The following is a 10,895-nucleotide window of genomic DNA, read 5'->3' as shown; positions in this document are numbered from 1 at the left end:
ACCAGCTTTCATATGTTCTCATGTTCTGAGCAAGGAACTTAAACATTAGCTTTCTTACATGGCACATATTGCACTTTTACTTTCTTCTCCAACACTTTGTTTTTGCATTATTTAAACCAAATTGAACCTGTTTCATTATTTATTTGAGGCTAAATTGATTTTATTGATGTATTATATTAAGTTAAAATGAGTGTTCTTTCAGTATTGTTGTAATTGTCATTATTACAAATAAATAAAAACAATCAGCTGATGCATCGGCTTTTTTTGGGGGGTCCTCCAATAATCGATATTGGCGTTGAAAAATCATAATCGGTCGACCTCTAATGTACATTAATGTATAGTTAAAGTGACTATGCATATATGATAAACAGTAGCAGCAGTGTAAAAAGTGGGGTTGGTTGGGGTGGGAACACAATGCAAATAGTCCAGGTAGCCATTTGATTACCTGTTCAGGAGTATTATGGCTTGGGGGTAAAAACTGTTGAGAAGTATTTTTGTCCTAGACTTAGCACTCCGGTACCGCTTGCCATGCGGTAGTAGAGAGAACAGTCTTTCACTGGGGTGGCTGGGATCTTTGACAATTTTTAGGGCCTTCCTCTGACACCGCCTAGTGTAGAAGTCCTGGATGGCAGGCAACTTAGCCCCAGTGATGTACTGGGCCATACGCACTACCCTCTGTAGTGCCTTGCGGTCAGAGGCCGAGCAATTGCCGTACCAGGCAGTGATGCAACCAGTCAGGATACTCTCGATGTTGCAGCTGTAGAACCTTTTGAGGATGAGGACCCATGCCAAATCAGTATAATGCTGTAAATGTACAGGAAAACATTTTACAGTGTATACTTGGCCATTTGAATCGATTTGGAATGTAGAGATGTGTAGAAATGGGTCAACCTGGATGCTACAAAACACTTTTTGCATTCAAGGTTCCATCTGGAACTGAAAGGGTGGTTTCCCACAAACTAGCAGGAGCTGTGGGAAGACGTTGAGGACGAAGGTAGGTCCAGAATAACAGCAGGCCCCCGGAGGTGAAGGAGACGGCTCAGATCACGTGGGACAAGTTGAGAAGATCATTAACGAGAACGAACGGTGGAGGGAAAGGCAAATGTTGAGGCGATCACGCCGTCCCCCAAGATGGAGTCGTTCCACATGGTCTGCAAGTCTGACTTTGAAGACGACACCCCTGCCTGGTATATTTAACAGATTTAATTATCATAATTGTTAGCTTCTCTGCTATACTGTTTGGTAACTTTCCACTACTGTGATGACTAAAGCAGCAGTTCCCAATCTAGGTATCGCTGGAGAGTTTTCGTAATCCTAAATATATATATATATATATATATATATATATATATATATATATATATATATATATATATACACTGCTCAAAAAAATAAAGGGAACACTTAATCAACACATCCTAGATCTGAATGAAAGAAATAATCTTATGAAATACTTTTTTCTTTACATAGTTGAATGTGCTGACAACAAAATCGCACAAAAATAATCAATGGAAATCCAATTTATCAACCCATGGAGGTCTGGATTTGGAGTCACACTCAAAATTAAAGTGGAAAACCACACTACAGGCTGATCCAACTTTGATGTAATGTCCTTAAAACAAGTCAAAATGAGGCTCAGTAGTGTGTGTGGCCTCCACGTGCCTGTATGACCTCCCTACAACGCCTGGGCATGCTCCTGATGAGGTGGCGAATAGTCTCCTGAGGGATCTCCTCCCAGACCTGGACTAAAGCATCCGCCAACTCCTGGACAGTCTGTGGTGCAACGTGGCGTTGGTGGATGGAGCGAGACATGATGTCCCAGATGTGCTCAATTGGATTCAGGTCTGGGGAACGGGCGGGCCAGTCCATAGCATCAATGCCTTCCTCTTGCAGGAACTGCTGACACACTCCAGCCACATGAGGTCTAGCATTGTCTTGCATTAGGAGGAACCCAGGGCCAACCGCACCAGCATATGGTCTCACAAGGGGTCTGAGGATCTCATCTCGGTACCTAATGGCAGTCAGGCTACCTCTGGCGAGCACATGGAGGGCTGTGCGGCCCACCAAAGAAATGCCACCCCACACCATGACTGACCCACCGCCAAACCGGTCATGCTGGAGGATGTTGCAGGCAGCAGAACGTTCTCCACGGCATCTCCAGACTCTGTCACGTCTGTTACATGTGCTCAGTGTGAACCTGCTTTCATCTGTGAAGAGCACAGGGCGCCAGTGACAAATTTGCCAATCTTGGTGTTCTCTGGCAAATGCCAAACGTCCTGCACGGTGTTGGGCTGTAAGCACAACCCCCACCTGTGGACGTCAGGCCCTCATACCACCCTCATGGAGTCTGTTTCTGACTGTTTGAGCAGACACATGCACATTTGTGGCCTGCTGGAGGTCATTTTGCAGGGCTCTGGCAGTGCTCCTCCTGCTCCTCCTTGCACAAAGGCGGAGGTAGCGGTCCTGCTGCTGGGTTGTTGCCCTCCTACGGCCTCCTCCACGTCTCCTGATGTACTGGCCTGTCTCCTGGTAGCGCCTCCATGCTTTGGACACTACGCTGATAGACACAGCAAACCTTCTTGCCACAGCTCGCATTGATGTGCCATCCTGGATGAGCTGCACTACCTGAGCCACTTGTGTGGGTTGTAGACTCCGTCTCATGCTACCACTAGAGTGAAAGCACCGCCAGCATTCAAAAGTAACTAAAACATCAGCCAGGAAGCATAGGAACTGAGAAGTGGTCTGTGGTCACCACCTGCTGAACCACTCCTTTATTGGGGGTGTCTTGCTTATTGCCTATAATTTCCACCTGTTTGTCTATTCCATTTGCACAACAGCATGTGAAATTTATTGTAAATCAGTGTTGCTTCCTAAGTGGACAGTTTGATTTCACAGAAGTGTGATTGACTTGGAGTTACATTGTGTTGTTTAAGTGTTACCCTTTATTTTTTTGAGCAGTATATATATCGTCTTTATATCTCAATCATTGTAATGTGGTTAACCTTAAAAATCTAAATGAAAATTATTCAAATCGAAAAGATAAAATTCAACCAGAGAGCGCTCTTAGATCATGGGAAAAGGCCGCACTTGACCGTTGCACTTGAATTATTCCCACGGTGAATGGCTGAGCCCGTTACACTATGAAACCACACATTATTGCAGAGACTTTGATATTCCCAGCGGCAATTGACATGGTCAAAACAATGTGTGAGGAGGCCGCCAGCAGAAGAACAGAAACTCACATCAATACCTTTGTCAGATCACACTGTGAAACTAAGAATTGATGCTATAGCTAGCAATAAAGAGGAAACTGGCTGAACGACTCAAACTCCCCAGCTTATGTTCTCCAAATGGACGTTAGCTGTGAGAGCCGAGATGTCCATGCATTGACATTTGTTGGCTACATGTCAGGGGATGCAATTCATGAGGACATATTGTTCTGTCTCACGATTCCCGAGCATGAAACGGCACAGGGGATGTTCAGTGTGCTGCGTGGCTACTGTTTAGTGACGAAAAACACATTCCATGGGATCGAATGGTGGGCTTTTGCACAGATGGGGCTCTATCTATAACGGGATGGGGGGCAGGCTTCTGCACTCTAGTTATGAATGTGTCTCCCTCTGCCATGTGGACGCATTGTATGATACACCCACTGAGCTATAATGGATACACCAAGAGCAACTGGCAGCAAAAGAGCTGAGCACAGAACTCAGAGATATACTGCAGCAGGTAACTTCGATTGTAAACTACATCAAACCACATCCATTGAGCGCACGCTTGTTCACAAAACTATGTAGAGATGTTCTATTTCATATTGAGGCTGGGTGGTTATCGAGGGGAAGTGTTGGAAAGATTGGTCGCATTGAGAGTGGAACTGTTGTCATTCACAATGGATAAACGCAGGTATAGCATTTTTTTAAAGTGTAGCGCTCTCCATGACACTGAACAACACAGGGTTAGGGTTCAGCCTATAGGGTTCTCTAGGATCATGGTACCAGGCAGGCCATCTGTAGAGTAGTAGTACTTTATTGATCCCAACTTAGGAAATAGTTTTATCACCATCTCCTAATAGGTTACTTCCTAAATGCTGTGCCACACCAGACAAAATAAAACTGCGCAGTCCCAGTCATCACAGGATGTATACAGTCTCCTCAACTGTTAACATTATCACTATCAACAGCTGGATTGGCATACTCAGTATGTCAATCATCATGATCAATGGGGATCTGCTGCTGATGATGATTGCCATAGGAGTATGACAATCCAGCTGTTGATAATGATCATGTTAACCGTTATAGAGATGATAATGTTCATGATAATGATTGTTGTGTAGATACCATATATACAAACACGCCATGTGAATTGGACTGAAACCTGAGGATGTATAGTTGGGGTTCACTACTACAGTAAGTTCTCAAAAAATCCATTCATTTTTTAACAATGAATATTCTGTTAATACATACCATCGCTCTTTAGGTAACCTTACGGTTTCCAGCGGCTGCATGTGCGTGTTTATGACAGTTAGGAGAGTAGAGAACGCCCAGGAACAGCTGACTATTTAATACATGTCTAGTGGGGCCCCCACATTCTCAGAGAGAGTGGGAGAGAGAGAAAGTGGGAGAGAGAGAGGTCAGAAGGGGTAAGGAGTATGTGGGTGGGAGGTTAAAGAAGGGGGAGGGGGAGAGGCAAGAGAGGGAGGGAAAGGGACAGAGGGTCTGTCTTGTTTGTTGCTTGTCAGCAATTGCTTGAGACAAGCTTCCCCTCCATGTGTGAATGCTACTTGGCAGGAATGCGTGGACTGTACCAAGTGAAAGCCAGGAGGGGGTTCAACAGGGAAAACGGACTCCAACTGAGCAGCCAGTGTGTGGCTGAAGTGATTCCTCTACGCTTTGATGCTGCCCTGGTGTGCATCTTTGTGTGTGTGTGTGTGTGTGTGTGTGTGTGTGTGTGTGTGTGTGTGTGTGAGAGAGAGAGAGAGAGAGAGAGAGTGAGAGGTTGCCGGAGAGAGTGTTCTGTATGGATATGTGCTCTCTTTCACAAACGGCAACAAAGAGAGGGAATGAGACACCCCTTTCTCCCCCTCCCTCCACACAGGAGAAATAGAAGGAAAAACAGAGGGAAAAAAGATGATGAAACCCAAAGTGTTCATGTAGACTGTGTGTGCATGTTTGCGTGTGTACGATACAGAGACATCTCTTCAAAAGAGTCCAGACACACACCTGGTGCATCTTGCTTTGTGTGTGTGCTTTGTGTGTTTGCAATATGTGTGTGTTTGTGTAAACACCAGCATGTCTCTCCCCTGTTCCCCAGTAGGGGTTGTAATAGTCTTGAGAATGTGGGTGGTTGTGCTGTGGCTGTGGCAGTACAGCCTGTTGCCTTCCCCCCTATCCACTCCTCTCCCATCTGCATCAATAAGAAACCCAGGCAGAGACATATTCCCACTTTCTCTCTCCATCCTTTTCACGGCGAGTAGGATCTTTCCTTTTCAGAGGGAGCACCCATGGCAGGATTTATCTGACTTCAGAAAGTGAAAGACAAATTCCTAACAATCTAAATTAGTTCTTTATTAATGAAGGAAAAAATGAGTTTGATTCAATTAAATCAACCACTTTAAAAGCCCACATTGAATGGAGTCTTCCCTAATCCACTCCCCTCTGCTCTTCTTTCCTCTTTTCCTCCCATCTCGCTCTCTTTCTATAAGGAACATTTTGTGTTCAGTCATGCACACACACACACACACACACACACACACACACACACACACACACACACACACACACACACACACACACACACACACACACACACACACACACACACACACACACACACACACACACACACACACACACACACACACAATTGAGGCTCCTGTTGGCAGTCACAGAGGTTTTATTTCCAGACTGAATCTTTTTTGTGTGGAAAAGCAGTAAAGTTCCAGAATGTCCAGTCAGCAGTCTGTTTCTACTCTACAACAATCAGAAACCCCTGTTCCCTTTTCATTTATTGCACTTGTGGTTTTAAAAGACTCTTAAAAAAAGGATGTGTAATTATAAGTTAATAACTGAATAATGTTGTGGATGTGGAAACGTGTTTGGCTTAAGGAGTGTATACGACTGGGGTGCTGGATGGTTCACTGGAGGGGCTGGTAGAGAGGAGAAACAGTAATCACACACACACACACACCTACACCTACCTACAGCTGTAAGTTGGTGTGGAAGCTGTATTCAGGAGACTCAGCTCTGAGCGAGGTGTAAGAGAACATAGGTGAATGGATGGAAGGAGAGGGGAGGACTGATAGAAGAAGGGTGATGGAGTAAGAGGAAAGGGGGGAGGGAGGGATGCACAGAAGGGGAAAGGGGCAATAGAGGGAGTGGGGAAGGAGGGAAAGATGGAAAGGAAGGAATGGAGAGAGGGAGGGAAGAGCAGGAGGTAGGGATGGAGGGAGGGGAGGAGGGGTGATCTCAGGGGTTTGAAGCACATTAGTATTCATGGAGAAGAGGAGGCCTCAGACAGCACAGAAACAGAGGAGCCAGACGGAGAGCAGGACAATACCACACACACACACACACACACACACACACTTTATTCTGCATGTACTGACGTGTGTGTGTTCAGCATGCATGGATATATAAAATATGTACAGTGCCTTCAGAAAGTTCACAGCCCTTGACTTTTTCCACATTTATTGTGTTACAGCCTGAATTTAAAATGGGTTAAATTTAGATTTTGTGCTACAGATCTACACACAATAACCCATAATATAAAAGTGGAATTTTGTTTAGACACTTTTACAAATTATATAAAAAAATGTAAAGCTCTGTGTGCAATAATAGTGGTCAACATGCTTTTTGAATGATTACCCCATCTCTGTACCCCACACATACAATTAAACACACATACAAGGTCCGTCATTCGTGTAGTGAATTTCAAGCACAGATTCAGCCACAAAGACCAGGGAGGTTTTCCAATGGCTTGCAAAGAAGGGCACTTATTGGTAGATGGGTAAAAAAGGAAAAAAGCAGATATTGAATATTCCTTTGAGCATGGTGAAGTTATTAATTACATTTTGGATGGTGTATCAATACACCCAGTCCCTACAAAGATACAGGCGTCTTTCCTAACTCAGTTTCCGGAGAGGAAGGAAACTGATCAGGGATTTCACCATGAGGCCAATGGTGATTTTAAAACAGAGTTTAATGGTTGTGATATGAAAATATGCATCCTGTTTGCAATAAGGCACTAAAGTAATATTGCAAATAATGTGGCAAAGAAATGTCCTGAATACAAAGTGTTTTGTTTGGGGCAAATCCAACACATCACTGAGTACCACTCTTCATATTTTCAAGCATGGTGGTGGCTGCATCATGTTATGGATATACTCGTCATTGGCAAAGACTAAGGAGTTTTTGGGGGGTATTTTCTACAGAGTAATAGTGAAGCAAGTCTCTTCAAAACTATGAAATAACACATATGGATTCATGTAGTAACCAAAAAAAGTGTTAAACAAATCAAAATATATTTTATATTTGAGATTCTTCAAAGTAGCCCCCCTTCGCCTTGATGACAGCTTTGCACACTCTTGGCATTCTCTCAACCAGCTTCACCTGGAATGCTTTTCCAACAGTCTTGAAGGAGTTCCTACATATGCTGAGCACTAGTTGGCTGCTTTTCCTTCTCTCTGCGGTCCAACTCATCCCAAACCATCTCAATTGGGTTGAGGTCGGGTGATTGTAGAGGCCAGGTCATCTGATGCAGCACTCCATCACTCTCCTTGTTGGTCAAATAGCCCTTACACAGCCTGTAGGTGTGTTGGTTCATTGTCCTGTTGAAAACAAATGATAGTCCCACTAAGCCCAAACCAGATGGGATGTCATATCGCTGCAAAATGCTGTGGTAGACATGCTGGTCAAGTGTGCCTTGGCCCAAGCAAGTCTCTTCTTATTAGTGTCCTTTAGTAGTGGTTTCTTTGACGAAATTCGACCTGCTTCGCGTAGTCTCTTCTGAACACTTGATGTTGAGATGTGTCTGTTACTTGAACTCTGAAGAATTTATTTGGGCTGCAATTTCTGAGGCTGGTAATTCTAATGAACTTCTCCTCTGCAGCAGAGGTAACTCTGGGTCTTCCATTCCTGTGGCGGTCCTCATGGGAGCCAGTTTCATCATAGCGCTTGATGGTTTTTGCGACTGCACTTAAAGAAACTTTCCGGATTGACTGACCTTCTTGTCTTAAAGTAATGATGGACTGTCGTTTCTCTTTGCTTATTTGAGCTGTTCTTGCCATAATATGGACTTGGTCTTTTACCAAATAGGGCTATCTTCTGTATAACATCCATACTTTGTCACAACACAACTGATTGGCTCCAACACATTAAGAAGGAAAGAAATTCCACAAATGAACTTTTAACAAGGCACACCTGTTAATGGAAATGCATTCCAGGTGACTACCTCATGAAGCTGGTTGAGATAATGCCAAGAGTGTCCTGCTTTTCCCTAACCAATTGGGACATCCAGGACCAGGGCTGCATGAGGGACATCATGCCCAGGAAGGAGCGCTATTGCTGGGCTAAGCTCAGGGAAGGCGATAGAATCTAAAATTAATTGGGTGACTTACAACACACCACAAATGATGATAGCAGGAATGGAAGAAGGAAGGGGGGAGAAAAAGGAGAGGAGGCAGAAGCCGAAAAGACAACACTTCCATGGTGGTCTATTCTTAGTCTCACTCCTCAGATTTGGGGGAGTGTGTGTGACTGTGTGTGTGTGTGTGACTGTGTGTGTGGGCGGTGTGCAGCTGATTTGCTTTGACCCCCCCTCTCTCTCTCTCACACACACACACACACACACACACACACACAGATATATAGAGAGGGAGATCACTTATGGTGTCCTCTAAACACTCTGAGGTGCTGCATAGAGATGGAGGAGGCATGGTTGCCATGGCGGCAGCGCTGCATCCTTTTGTTAAAGATGTCACTCAGGGGGAATCAGGGCTAATGAGGAGGGAGTGTGTGTTTGTGTGTTGTAAGCTCAGTAGTCTATTCAGGTGAGTGTGTATTGAGAATGTGTGTGTGTTTTGTGTCCTAGGGTCAAGGATAGCAGTACTAGAAATGAGAGAAGGAGAGGTGGTGGGAAGGAGAATAGCTGAGAGGGAGAAGGTAAAGTGAGAGAGAGAGAGAGAGAGAGAGAGAGAGAGAAGAGCTTAGGCAGGGATATACATGTAAAGGAATGTCTGTAGAAGCTGAAAACAAATCAGTTGTGAGTTTTTGTGTTTGTGTGTATGTGCACATTTCTGTGTGTTAGTGTGTATTTACTTTAGACAGAGGAGTGTATGAGAGAGTATAGGTGCTGTGTGTGTGTTGTCTCCATTGAGACTGAGAAAGGTGTACAGAGCTGCGTAGGCAGTCTGTTCTCTCAGCTCTTCATCTCACTGTAAATTAGAGAAGAATCGGAAAAAATAGCAGGACTCGTTTAATCACTCCCTCTTCCTCTTATTCTATCCCTCTTTCTTCTCAACAGAAACAGCTTTGAGGTTGACACCTGTGCACCAGGGCTGTGTGAGCTCACACCCCCAAACACACACACACCCCCAAACACACACATACTCCCAAACACACACAAACATACATACAATCTCGCACACACATATGCATACAAACACACACGCACAGAAATATTGGACTGGCATCAAAGAGTGCGAGAGGCCCTCATTTCATTCTCTCCTCTTTTTCCCTTTCCTTTTTGTATTCTCTCTCTCTCTCTGTCCCTCTCTTGCTCTCTCTCTACTGACAGGGATAAATAATTTCATCTAGAGGGTTTTCAAATTCCAACACTGAGAAGCATGGCGTTCATCTTTCATTATTTGCTCTCTCATTCTTCCCTTCTCTTTCTCTTCCATTGCTTATCTCTCTTGCAGACCCTCCCTCCCCCTCTCCAACCCTGTCCTGGCTCTAGTCTAATGATTCATATTTCACATCCAATACCTTTTCATTTAGTCTGTCTCCACTGCTTCAGCCACCACAGCTGATGATCTCAATTGGCTGATAGAATAGTGGCTTAAGCAGACAGGTACACACACATCTGTCTGTGTGTATACAAACACACACACACTCACTCATACACAGTTAAGAGGGGATAGAGGGAAGGGGAGGAGAGCAAGGTAGAGAGAGAGGAGGAGAGGAGATTTAGTTGAGGAGGTGAGAGATGACACGCATACACACACACACACGCCTCTCTCTCTCTCTCTGTCGCTCCCTTTGATCTCCAGCTCTGCCCCACACTGCATATTAAGATGCCTGGGCCCTGTTTGGTATTCCAGAGTGGGCAGCAGCAATGCCAGTCTCCATATCCTCTCCCTGCATCCCTCTGAAAGAGAGCAGAAACCCTCTGTCTGTCTCAAGATGCTTATCCAACTAAATGGGTCTGAACAGATGGAAGGAGAGAAGGAGGAGGAGGGTGAAGGAGGAGGAGAGAGAGACTGAGGGAGGGTTAGGAGGGAAAGGGGGAGGCAGAGGCATTAGGCCCAGGCAGCACAGAAGGAGTGAGTGTGTGAGTGAGTGAGTGAGTGAGCAGGGAAAAAGAAGCGGAGAGATGGAGCTGATGTTAGCAGAGAGAGTATAATTAAACGTTATTATCACAATGGGCCAGTAATACAGGATGTCTGCCTCACTGAAGGAGGGAGGGATGAGAGAGAGAGAGAGAGAGGAATGGAGAGATTAAAGTGGAGGGAGAGTGAGAAAGAGACAGTGAAAGAGGCAAACAGAATTAGAGAGAGAGAGTGAGGGAGTTTGGTGGTGGGTGACTGCTCAATGTTTGGGATTAGTATATGACTCGAAAGCTCTCTCTCTCTTTCATTCTGTCTCTCGTTCACTCTCTTTCTCTAAGCCCTAGGGATG

This window comes from Salmo salar, chromosome ssa21 (genome assembly GCF_905237065.1).
Source record: "Salmo salar chromosome ssa21, Ssal_v3.1, whole genome shotgun sequence".
NCBI classification, from domain to species: Eukaryota; Metazoa; Chordata; class Actinopteri; order Salmoniformes; family Salmonidae; genus Salmo; species Salmo salar.
The sequence above is the reverse complement of the archived record's forward strand: the minus strand, read 5'-3'. Positions refer to the sequence as shown.